Source organism: Sabethes cyaneus, chromosome 2 (assembly GCF_943734655.1).
Source record: "Sabethes cyaneus chromosome 2, idSabCyanKW18_F2, whole genome shotgun sequence".
NCBI classification, from domain to species: domain Eukaryota; kingdom Metazoa; phylum Arthropoda; class Insecta; order Diptera; family Culicidae; genus Sabethes; species Sabethes cyaneus.
Window position 1 is genome coordinate 234,266,936 of NC_071354.1, and position 13,801 is coordinate 234,280,736.

The 13,801-nt window shown below is 39.5% G+C and overlaps 1 protein-coding gene across 7 annotated transcripts in view; it reads right to left on the reverse strand.

Moving 5' to 3' along the window:
* The window catches only part of LOC128738452 (uncharacterized), a 223,529-nt gene that overhangs the window by 158,606 nt on the left and 51,122 nt on the right, over positions 1-13,801 (reverse strand). For all 7 annotated transcript variants that reach the window (XM_053833591.1, XM_053833589.1, XM_053833590.1 and 4 more), the window contains one exon: positions 3,305-3,381. The gene's annotated coding sequence lies outside the window, so the exon portion shown is untranslated. The remainder of the gene's footprint in view (positions 1-3,304; positions 3,382-13,801) is intronic.

Genomic DNA, 13,801 nt, shown 5'->3' on the forward strand with positions numbered 1-13,801 from the left:
GATCAGATATTGGTGTCTCATTTGAAACATGCCATTGTGCCAACTCATGACTGATCCTGTTAGAGCAGAGTGTTATATCTAACACTTCCTCTCTACCAGCTCGTAGGAAAGTTGGACAATTGCCAATGTTGAGTATTCCAAGGTTGGTACCACTCAAATATTCCATCAAATTAGAGCCTCTCAGATTGATATCCGAGCTGCCCCAAATGATGTGATGGGCATTGGCATCACTGCCTACAATGAGCGGAAGCCCACTAGATTGGCAGTATCTCACCACATTTCTGAAATCGTCGCTGGGAGACGGTTCATCGTGTGGTAAGTATGCAGAACAGTAGACATAGCGCCTATGGACATCATCCACGACGAGTTCTACTGTGACTGCACAAATATCTCGAGTAGTCAACTCAGAGATAAGGCATGCACTAATTGACCTATGCAACAATATGCATGCCCTGGGCATCAAACGAGGATTTGTCATACCAGTTTTGCTGAAAACAGCAAAGTTCTGGTTTCCAATATCCGTCGAATGAAAGTAACCCTTGCGAAAATATGGCTCCTGAACCAATGCGATGGTGACAGAGCCATTAAAAAGTTTTTCGCATAAATACAAATTTGCTGCCCGTTTGTGTTGGAGATTTATTTGTGCGACTCTAACTATTTGACTAGCGGAGTATATGCACAAACAATCTACAACACAGATCAGACAGCAAATTGTAAGCGAAGCCAATTATGTTGGCCAGAACGCACTTGGCGTAAAACCCATAAGGAAAATTGGGCAGGACTACTATGCTGTTCCCACGAAACGCAAGGGACAACAAAGATCGACCGTACCAGAGCCCCGCATGGCACAGTAGGGGCAAGATGCCCAAAGCACTCCGTTCGCGACTGGCATGTTTTCACCCCTCCAGCCATTCAGTCATCGGCACGGAGATAGACCTTGACTTAGGGGCACCTGATTTGCCGACTCCCGGCAGGATCAGGTCCCGTGGCTCAATTTTTGCCCAAACGTACAATTCGGCACCAACCGCCAAAGGGCGTAAGCGCAGATTGTGTAAAACAGACCGATTAAGAGTCTCTCTCTCGCTCTGTGCTAAGCCAGCTGAGAAAATAACTCTCTCCCGGTGTGCTCACACCCCGCAGCCGCGCCCTCCGAAAATCCTGCACCGAACTGCATGATTAGGTAGCCGGAAACCACACGGCGAGTGTTCCACCTTCTCTGTCTGCATACGACAACCAAAGTTGCGCACCACCAGGTGCGCAACTTTGGCTACCGTACCCCAGCCGGCACCTCGTGGAGGTAGAGATAGGAGTTAGAAAGTACGGGCCAACTGCAACGATCCTTGTGACTCTAGTAGCATCATGCAACTGAGATTCGAACATACGACGACTAGCTTTTTAGACCGGCATCGTCAGACCTCGAAGCTAACTGGGCGGACAAACTGGGCGTAAATTGGACTTCAATTTGGACTTAAAATAAACTTACGTAATTTTAAATAAAGTTTGATATGGAATTGGACTTATATTGAATTTGAAATTGCACTACGAATCGGAGTTGAACATGCAATAAATTAGGAATTAAATTAGATTTGAATTAGGATTTAAAATGAGGCATCAAACGTAGTAAATTTTTTTCCGAAGGTAAGGTAAGGTAATGCACTAAATACTCCACACTTTTCAGAAGCACATTGTTATGAAAATGAAATGTAATAAACATTTGAAATTACAAATGCTCATAAACCCAGATTAAAATAGTAGCAGTTTATTTAGTTTAATCATTTAGTTTAATGATATAAACAATAAACTTTATTTGTGTCCATTTAGCCTTGTTCTAAAAAGTCCCCTTAAATTTGCAAGCATATTGTGCAAGCATAAAGGATACTAAATAATAATAATTAGCACATAAAATTACAAACAATCCTTTTTTTACAAAATTACTTTCACACCGGGCGGCAGTAGTTTCGTTAACGACTCCAGCAAAAACTGTCCCCGCCAGCAAACCAACTCCAGCGTGTATGTAGTTTAGTGTCGGTACGGATGATTCAGCTGAAAAGCCCTCTAATCAACATAACAATCGTGTCGAATGAACCCATCAAAGCTCGCTCGAGTACCGGCTGGGCCACTAGTGTTTCGCACTCTCTGATGACCTGGACTGGAGCTGGAGCCACCCGGCCGTGTTGTTTTCAGTGTAAAATAAAAAGTAACGAAAGCAGCAAAGCCGCCGCATTGTCCGTCCGTCAGGTTGTCAGGCATGGACGTGAATTGCATTAGCCCCCTTTTATAATAACGTTTTCATGAGTTTTGGACTATTGAAATTTTGCGCGAACGACTGCATTCTTCACCATCCTGTGGCGATGGTGATGGTGGACGGTGGGTGGTGTAAAGGGTCACTAAACAGCCAGATCAGTTTCATCATCTGTCTGTGTGTTAATCTGCTAGTGAGGCTAATGAAATTAGTTAGACCTGCTGACGCCGCGACCGCACCGGTAGGAGAGTTTCATGAAACGATAATAAGCTCTGTTGGATGACACGGTAGCAACTATGTACATAGCAGGAGCAAGGAACAATTGATAACACTCATAGCAGCAATGTATTATTTAGATGTCAAATCTGACCGTTTCGAGCTGCTTCATTTTTAAACCATCCATTATGATGGCTGGTCAAACGTAGCATCAGGTACTAAAATAGGTGCTCCATCCGAATTCAGTGCACTGCACTGACTGTCTTCTCAAATTAAACAAATTCATCAACTGCTCGAACTCGAAGTGCTCCCTGGTTTGTCTGATGGCAGAAGTAAGAATGCTTTTCGAAACGTCCAATCCAGTCAGCACCACGACGAGCACGCTCTTCAAATGGAGGAAATTGTATTTTATGTTCCGTTGGCTGTGAGAAGATGCTCAACCTGCCTTCCCCCAGCACCCAGCACACCCACCACCCGGTGTAGGATGTGGTTCCTCACTGCAAAAGGTGTCACAGCGGAACGGGAAAACTGTGTGTATTATGAATGGAGAATAAGTTTAATTAATTTTTTTCCCTGTTCTACAAGGCGCGGACGACGGACGGTGGTTGCTAATAGACCATTTTTTTTAAAGCCAGAATAAAATGCAATTTGAATTTCAAATAGAGCACTATGCATTTGACTGTCGATTTCGTTTCGTTGTGAACGCGAAGCGAGTGCACTGCAAGAATCACAACCGCTTTTGCTTGCTTTTAGTTTTCCCAATTAAGTTTTAAGCTCGAATCGCGTTGGTGATGAATAATTATATCTATTGAGTGGAAATAATTCATTGATTTTCATTTGGCTTACTTATTGATCCTTTATGATTCACAATTTCTCCGGGACATAAAATACTAATGATTAATGTCTGCCTTTAAGTGGAAGAGCTGGAAATAAATAATAGAAATAAAAAAGCACTTAATATTGTTAAATTTTTACTACTAAACGATAGGAATAAAAAGTGATCTTCTGAAATTCTGTCATTATTTTATGTTCTAATTTATCCAATTTTATTCGCTTGAGTTTTCTACCAGCGTTGAAAATTTTACGAACGGCTTTTGACGGTAAATGTTTTTCCTCGATTGCTGAAAAATTTGGCTCATATAGTAACAAGACTGTTTAGTTCCTCGCTGTTAAGTTCTATAGTTTTAAATTATTACAAGTGATATCCGTGAAAATTTGGGGCAAGAAATTGAGACCAAAAGAGTTTGGAACAAAAAGACATTGGGACACGAAAAAAATGGGACAGAAAAAAAAATAAATCTATAAATTGTATAGCAAATTAGACCTTCTGTGCGAAAGCATTCCGAAGTCACACAGTTTTTTGACTTTTGAGAAAATCCTGATACATTCCGTGCTCGGTTCATTAGCTGATCAATAGCCAAACTTGATCCGATGAAACGATATTTGCAGCAAAACAGTTGAGCGTAATGTTCGTTGCGATGCCCAGAAGTTAAGCATAGATAGCAATTTTGGAGAATCTATTGAGCCGTTGGTGATAGTTTGATGCATTTTGTACCTCCGTTCTAGTGTATTTAGGTCAAGGAGAGAACATCTATTCGAGTAATGTGGCAGGTGAAAATCTCTAAAGTTACGCCCAATCTTGGCAATGAATCCAGGTCGCCATAGAAGTCGCCATAGAAATAATTGGTTTGCTACGTAAATTGGATGTTAATTTTGTGTCAGTAAGTAAGTAAGTGTGTCAGTATGACACCCAGGTCGCTAGTTTGATCCACTTTGCGTAGTTCAATGGCATCGATGGTATAATGGAAGCAAATTGGGGTCTTAACCCGTCGAAAGGTCATAACTTCACACTTTGCTATGCCTACAATGAGCCAATTTACTATGCACCATTCAACAAACAGATTGAACAAATATAGCCCGCGGTAGCAGTCGACATCATTACCTATTTTAGCGAATAGTTTCAGGTCATCGGCGTAAATAAAGTTGCAGCCGAGTTCTTGTAGAATCACAAAACCCTTGAAGAACAATGGGAACAGCAAAGGACCCAAGTTGCTACCTTGAGGAACGCCAGACTTGCAGCTAAACACTGACGACGTTCAGGATCTTAGCTTCACGTGCAAAACTCTATCGCTAAAATATGAGTGAAGCCAGTCAATCATTATCTGAGATGCACCTAGTCGGTAAAGCTTTCGCAAAAGTATTGCATGATCAATTTGATCGAAAACCACTTTCAAGGCGATATAGGTGACATCAACCTGTTTTTTTGCTTTCATTTGCAAAAGACACGTAGAAGTAAACTCTAACAGATTAGAAAGGCAGGTTGACTTGACATAAAGCGGCCAAGTCACAGTGGATATGTAGTTTTTGGTGCGGGACAGTATGACACCACTCACAATCCTTTCAAACAATTTTGATTTCTCAGAAAGACTAGTTGTCCTGCGGTAGTTACTTACATCACGGCGATCGCAAGATTTTTTTTACTGCAAACATAAATGATTGCTTCTTATTGTTGTGAAAATGGCTTTGTGTGAAAGATTTACTAAATAAAGACGACAATTACGACATAGGAACAGGAAGAAAATGGGACAGAAAGATATAGAAAAGACAGTGGAAGAGACAGGTATAAAGGGACATAACGAGTACTTCCTGTCGCAGGAAGTAATTGGGATGGTAAGAAATTAGGCCAAAAAATTGAAACAGAAAGACATTGGAAAAGGACATTGGGACAGAAAGTAGTTGGAATAGACTGACATTGGGACTGATAGGCATTTAGATATAAAGATATAGGTAGAAAAAGACATTGCAACACAACGACTTTGGAAAAGAAAGATAATGGGACAGAAAGGCATTGGAATATAAAGATTTTGGAACAGAAAGACATTGCGACAGGACGAAATTATGACCTTCATTTGCTGTTATTTTTGCTTTTGATTTGAGTGCAGCGTCCTCGCAAAACATATACTGTAAGCAAATACTGAGCACAAACTAGCAAATGAAGTCTGAGCGGGACAAAAAATATTAGGACAAAAACACATTGAAATAGAAAGAATTGAGACGGAAAAGAATTATAATAGAAGGACATTGGAAAGGTTATAAATTGGGACAGAAGGAAATTAGAAGAAAGAAAGAAAATGGGACAGAAAGAAAATGGGACAGAAAGACATTGGAATAGAAAATTATTGGTACGGTACGGTATTGAGATAAAAAGATATTGGAACAGAAAGACATTGGAACACAAAAGCATTGAAACAGTGAAATATTGGGACAGGCAGAAATTGGGACAGAAAGAAATTAAGATGGAAAGACAGGGCTGGTACCGAATGGCCGAAACACAAATGGCCGAAACACGAATGGCCGAAATTCAAACGGCCGAATTCCAACAACAGTCACAGAAGGCCGAATCTCAAAAGGCCGAATCGCGAAAGGCCGAATCACGAATGGCCGAATCACGAAAGGCCGAATTTTCCCGGAATGCCCAGATCAACAAAATTTTTATTGGTCATTCTGTTAGACTTTACACATTTTGAATAAATTTTTACATCTATTTCTCTCCGCGAATTTAAAACATCCCCTCGAAAAACCTTTAAATTTTTCCCCTCTATTGCCGTTTGTTCCACTCGTAGCTCTGTGATGATGGAGGTGAAGGAAAAAGCTTTTCGTAAAATGCTGTATGTTAGTTTCAGAAAAACAAGACATACTCTGCGTCTTATTTTTTATTTTATGATTTTATGAATATGACATTCGGCTATTCGTGTTTCAGCGTTTTGTGATTCGGCCGCTCGTGATTCGGCCGTTTGTGATTCGGCCGTTCGTGATTCGGCCATTCGTGATTCGGCCATTTGTGTTTCGGCCAATCGTAGGTAATCCAACATACAACATACAACATACAATGCGTTGGAAGCCGAAAGAAGCTACGTTGATTTGCATTCACTCAACAGCTCTGGGAATGAAGTAGCGCCGGGTTTCTTCAATCCGGCTAGTCTGGACAGCATAGTTAGATGCCCATACTATCGCTCCATACTCCAAAATACTGCATACAATCGCGCAGTAGTGAGACTTCAGACAATAGACATCATCGAAAAGCTGTATATTCATTTTGATGAAGCGCCAAATCGTATATGCTTTAGCAGTAGTAATTGCAACATGCTGAGCGAAACATAATTTGCTATCGACGGGATATAAAAAACGTTGGGACAGAAATAAATTGAGACGAAAAGGCATTAGGATATTCAGACATTGGAACAGACAGAAATTGGGATATGAAGATATTGGGATAGAAAGTCACTGGGAGAGAAAGGCATTGGGACAGGAAGAAATTAAGATTCGAGAGTGGGACAACTCAAGTCGTATTTCACGCCAAATCTCAAGTCCAATTCAATTTTAATTCAATTGTAATCAATTTTAAGTTCAATTTCATTTGCAATTTGATTCCAATTTAAAGTTCAATTAAAAGTCAAATTTGCAATGCAATTTGAAGTAAAGTTTCTAGTTAAAATTGAGCCAAACTTATCTCCAATTTCATGCAAATTTTAAACAAAATTTTAATAAATACATTGGAATATAATGACATTGGGACAGAAAGATATTGAGACAGGAGTTAATTGGGACAGAATTAACTCAAACAATTTTGTTGCCCCACGAAGACACGGTAGTTCCTTCATCGCGGCGATCGCCAGATTTATTTTACTGGAAACATAAATGATTGCTTACAAAAATCTGCGAATATACTTTGTGTGAAAGATTTATTAAATAAAAACATTGTGACATAGTAACATTGGGACAGGAAAAAACTCGGACAGAAAGATATTGAAAAAGACAGCAGGCTAGAAAGGCATTAGAATATTAGACATTGAACCAGAAAGACATTGAGACAGTACGAAATTGGGACAGGAAATAATTGGGACAGAAAAAATTGAAACAGAAAGACATTGCGACTGGAAGAAATTTGGGACAGCAAGTCATTGGAATAGAAAGGTACTGGGACTGAAAAGCATTGCGATTAAAAGTCATTGGGACAGGAAGTAATTGGGAAAGAAAGATATCGAAAAAGACAGTGGAAGAGAAAGACTTTGAGATATAAAAATATTGGAACAGAATGACATTATTTCTTTTTGAATGCCAGATAGCCATTGGATTGAAAGTCACTGCGACAGTCTTAATTCTTTTTTTCGATACACCACTTTTTCGAATTCTGTTTCTGTTTCTGTAGTGAAATGTGCATATATTGAGCAAAAAAGAGCAAATGAAGCCTGAGTGAGACAGAAAGAAATTTGGACAGGAAAATATTGGAATAGAAAGACGTTGGGAAAGAAAAAAATCGGGACAGAAAGAAATCAGGACAGACAGGCATTGGAATAAAAAGGTATTGGGACAGGAAGAAAATGGGAAATTGGGATAGAAAGAAATTGAGACATAAAGGCATTGCGATAAAAAGAAATTCGGACAGGAAGAAATTGAGACAGAAAAAATTGGGACTGAAAGACATTGGCCCTAGAGTGGTACAGAAAGAAAATAGGACAGGAAACAATTGACTGAAATAAATTGGGATAGAAAAATATCTGAATAGAAAGACGTTGGGAAAGAAAGAAATTGGGACAGAAAGTAATTAGGACGGGAAGAAATGGGACAGAAAGCAATTGGGACAGGAAATTATTGAACTAGAAAGAAATCAGGGCAAAAAGACATTGGAATAAAAAGACATTGAGACAGGAAGAAACTGGAACAGGAAGAAAATGGGACAGGTAGAAATTGTGACAGAAAAACATTGGAATAGAAAGACGTTAGGAGAGGAAGAAATTGGGACAGAAAGATATTGGGATAGAAAGAAAAATATCTGAATAGAAAGACGTTGGGAAAGGAAGAAATTGGGGCAGAAAATAATTAGGACGGGAAGAAAATGGGACAGAAAGAAATTGGGACAGGAAAATATTGAAATAGAAAGACATTGGGATAGAAAGAAATCAGGACAGAGAGACATTGGAATAAAAGGACATTGGGACAGGAATAAACTGGGACAGGAAGAAAATGGACAGGCAGAAATTTGGACACAAAGAAATTAGGACAGAAAAACATTGGAATAGAAAGACGTTGGGAGAGGAAGAAATTGGGACAGAAATATATTGGGATAGAAAGAAACTGAGAAAGAAAATCATTGGGATATACAGACATTGGGATAGAGAGACATTGGGACAGAAAGACATTCCAATTGAAAGACATTGGGACATAAAGGCTTCAGAACATAAAGGTATTGGAATAGAGAGACATTGGGACAGGAAGAAATTTGGACTCGAAGTTAATTGAGTGGAACATTTCAAGTCCAATTCAATTTTAATTCAATTTGACGTCTAATTTCGTTTGCAATTCAGCTTTTTACGAGCCATAAAATTTGACAGTGCAGTAATACATCGCACGTTTTCTTTACGCACGTTTCTTTGGTTTTGCGGTGAACGTGCGGAAACAAAACTTGTGATGTATTACTGAAATGTTAAAAATTATGGCTCGGAAAAAGCTGGTTTCAACACCAATTTTTAGTTCAGTGAAAATTCGAATTTGGAGTGCAATTTAAAGGAAAATTTTTACCCTAAATTAGGCCAAACTTATCTTTATTTTCATGCCAATTTCAAGCAAAATTTTAAGTTTAATGGTAAATCGGCGTGCTTATATTTTTACATCGAGGAACGATCACATTTCAAATTAGTTTAAAACAAATCTTTTAAAAAATCTTTAGATTAATTATGACATTTTTTGGAATGATTTTTCGGGTGATTTTTCGGATTGCAGTCGTTTGATAGCAGCTAACACAACGTTTTGCTTCTAACACTCACCAAAGCCACGGCGTGTTAGAAGTAAAAGGTTGTTTTAGCGGCTATCAAGCGACTGCAAAGATGAGAATCCCAAAAAATGTCATAATTAATTTAATGATTATTTAAAAGATTTGTTTCAGACTAATTTGAAATGTAAGGTAAAAAACTCCATGCCGGTGCACGCCGCCGTTGCACTGGCGCACAGGTCTAGTTGGATCATAAAGACATTGGAATACCAAGACATTGAGACAGAAAGATATTTAGACATAAAAACATTGGGATAGGAAGAAACTGAGACTTTTCTGCTAGAAAACATTGAAAAAGAAGAGTGTGCGAGAATGGTGTCGAGAGTGTAAAAGAAAGGCATTGTGATATTAAAACATTGGAACAGAAAGACATTGGGACAGGAAGAAATTGGGACAGGAACCAATTGGGACAGAATGACATTGAAAAAGAAAGACAGTGGGACAAAATGGCACTGGGGCACAAAAAGACATTGGAACAAGAAGAAATTGGGATAGAAATAAATTGGGACAAAAAGATATTGGAATAGAAAGAAATTGAGACAAAAAGGCATTGGGATATATAGACATTGGGACAGATATAAATTGGGACATAAAGACATTCGAATAGTAAGACATTGAGACAGAAACGAATTAGAACATTAGGGCATATTGGAACAGAAAGACATTGGAACAGGAAGAACTTTGGACTCGAAGCTAATTTTAAGCCCATTTTTCGTATCCAATTTAAGTCCAATTTTATGTTCAATTGAAAGTCCAACTTGGAGTGCAATTCAATGTAAAGTTTCTAGTCTAAATTGGGCTAAACTTATCTTCAATTTCATGACAATTTGAAGCAAAATTTCAAGTTTAAAACCAACTTCAAGTTCAATTTAACGTTTATTTTCTAGCTGAAGTCAAGTCCTGCTTCGAATTTAATTTTAGATTCTATTTAAAATTCAATTTTAAACCCCATTTCAAGTTCTATTTCGTGCCTGATTTCAATTCGAATTTAAAATTTAATTTCAAGTCCAATTTTGAGCACGATTCAGAGTCCAATTTATAGTTTAATTTGAGGACAGGCTTTAAGTCTAGATTGGATCAAATTTAAGTCTAGTTTCATGTCCAATTTCAAATCCAATTTTAAGTTTAATTTTAACTTCAATTCCAATTCAAGTTTAGGACCGAATCCAAGTTGAAATTGAAATCTCAATGCTGATCTAATCAAGCCCAATATTATGACAAAATTCAAATAAATTGGAATGCCCAGGCTGGGGCAAAAAAAGCAAAGCCATGGGTTTATACCGTCTTTAGACATTACCCTTCTTTATCGACAGACTTCGCAGCCGGCTGTTAGAGTACAGGAAACAGGAACAGGAGTACAGGAGGTGCCCCAGGCTGGGGCACGTATCCTGTATTTTCTATGAAATTTAATGTAAAAAAATCCACATGGTTATCACTCGAAAGTCGGGAGCTTTTGTCTGATCGGACGATATTTTTGCAATAAGTAAATTATTTGCGTATTTTCTCCGCCATCCTAAGATTACTTGTATTTACTAGACCAAAACCCTTCTCTTCATGACTGGATACGCCAGTAATTGGGACAGAAAGACATGAACAGAAAATCTGCGACTTTTTAAAAATAGTTTTCGATCCTAAGTTCGTAAATTATGCCCGTGTAAAAATGTGCTTCGCCCTTAGCGTCAAACCTGTACAATAATTCTGAAAAAAAAACAACCTCAAATCATCAATTTACAATAGCGGTTGTCTTCCTAATAAGCATGTAGATTTCATTAGAAAAACTTACGATGGCACTACCGCGTAGAAAGCAGCAAACTTTGCAGAAAAAAAAGCACACAATTGCAGTTGAAAACTGCAAAGCCAAGTTTCGTTTCAGCAAGTGCAAACCCACTTTGCTGTCATGCAACAATTGCCCCCAAAGACTTGACCGTCGTCGTTTGGGTTAGAGCCGGCCGGTTTGGATGCACGGCTGCCTGCCTACACCATCGTCATGACTATTTGGTATTCCACCTGTCATAATCATTACCCGGAGAGCATGCAGAAGCAATGGCGGATAAATTCAAATGAATATTAAATCAAAATTATGCTGAGCCATGGGGGAGATTTTGCGAGAGCAAACGGAACGACCGTCCGGCCGGCCGGTGTCCGGCGTTCCGGCGCAAACATCCCCGCCAGTCCCCGGTCGGTACCACTACTGCGCTGGCTGGTTGGCTGTAGGCAAAAATGTGAAATAAAAATGAAACGAACGGAGCACAGTTTTAATTTCTCCGGCAAACTAATGGGATTGTCGGAAATTGTTCAAAAGCTAATTTGTCATGAGAGCGCCGGAAAGCTAAGCGAGACGGCCTTTTCCCGAGGCATATATTATTTTCCGCGGTGATGTTTCTATCAGCTTCCCTGACACTTTGAACGGACATAAATCGTACTTTTAGCGGATATAAAAAATACGGGCGCAGTTTTATTTTTTAATTATAAGTGCAATTTTCATTAGTACCCAAACGGTAATTATTGTTATGTTCTAAAAAGAATTAATATATTTTAATATATCTAATATAACACAATTTATTGTTGGTGAAAAGCAAATATTCATTTGGCAAGATAAACAATATTAGCTGACACACTACTTACCCCACCCCCACAGAGCCCCGCAGCTTCCGATTACCAAGCGGGCGGAGATTGCTACCGTGGGTAACCGTGTGGTGGGCGAGAACAAAAGCATGTTTACATCGAGGAAAAATCATACCTAAATGGTTGCTATAGCTAGTTTGCGTTCCGCAAACATACCAACCACACATGATCTGCTTTCACTCGCCGTCGTCTCGTCAGCCATTAAACACTTCCTCGGGGAAACAGAAGTTGAATAAGCCACATTCGGAGGCCTTTCCGGGCTGTATTATTTTTGCTTCACCTTTATTGTTAGCGTTACCTTTCAGCATCGCCTCCGGCAAAACTATTACGTTAAACGATTTCGTTGTATACAACAAGATGAGCATTTCACGCATAGCAGTCTCCTTTCCCGTCTGCCTCCGGCAACCAGCGACCGGTCACATGTGCCTTATCGAGTTAGTAGCTGTGGCTAAAGCACCCTGTTACTCTGCTCACAATGGCTATTATGGGCTCGTTTTACAGATCCAGAAATTGCACGGCCGACGGCAATCCATGCTGACGGCTGAAAGCTGCAACATCGTGAGGATTTACGTTTTTTTCCCTCTATCATTGTCGAGCCAGTTTTCCAAAGAATAAAAATTTCCCTTGTCGACCGAAGCAGCTATAGGTACCAGGAAACTAACAACGAAAACAACAACAACAAACGCCACATTATTGCTCGGATGTTTCTCATGATGTTTTACTTTTTTTCTGTGTACTCTTAGCAGAAAAAAAACACAGGTAATAATCATGTAGCTCTCCTGTCCTGCCGACCGACCGACCGGCGTAATGTAACTCACTGACGGTGGTTATGGTGCTCGCTGTGTCGGTCGGTACACTGCCGTTTGTTTTCATACCAACAATAATAACTGACAGTATCTGGTGGCACCGATGTCAGGTGGAAGGTGACGCGACAATGACTCGATGATAACAAAGTTTCGCAGGCATCGCACCGCACGGGGCCATCCGGAAAATCTGAGTGCACATACGGTGGCCATTGTGGTTCGAAATTTAATCGTTTTTAATTGTTACTACATTTTAATTTTGTGTCGCGATGGAGGTCACTTTGAATACATGATAAACCAGATTTGGAGTCGAAAAAATATTCTATGATGTACTTTCAAGTCAAAATTTCCAATTTAAAAACACAAACGCGACTCGGCACATCCCAGGATTTTAAGAAATGGCTCAGTTCCCTCCTGTGTGGCAGAATTCTACGTGTATAGCTTGACTCCTACTGCTATTCCCGGTTTACCAACCTCTCGGGTGTTCCTCAAGGCAGTAACATGGGAGCTCTTCCGTTTTTGCTGTTTGTCAACGATATTGTCTTGCTGCGTGGAATTAGATGCAAGCTGTTGTATGCTGATGATTTGAAATTATATTCGATAGTTCGTTTTATAGATGATTAGCTGACCCGACAAACTTTGTATTGCCACAAATTAACCTGTGTTGTACATAAATCATGAATCTCGGATGATCTTTGTCACAATCTCGAGTTTTGCAAGCCCCCTAGTGGGCGGCGCTTCCGACGGCGGGTCACCGGCAACACTCGCGACCGTCTCGTCCTGAATGATCTAGTGTTACTATAGATAGTTTTTGTGGTCTTGTATTGACTAATGTTTTAGGGAAGAGTCTCGAATTTCTCGAGTTCGATTAGTTTTTGAGTTTCGCAAAAATTTCTGTTTTATTTGTATGAGAGTCCATATCCCCCTACCACAGGGGTGAGAGGTCTCTAACTATCGTAAAATAAATTCAAGACTCCAAAATCTCTCACATTCCCAATTTGGTTCCATTTGCTTGATTAGTTCTCAAGTAATAAGGAAATTTGAATTTCATTTGTATGGGAGCTCCCCTCTTAAAAGGGGAAGGGG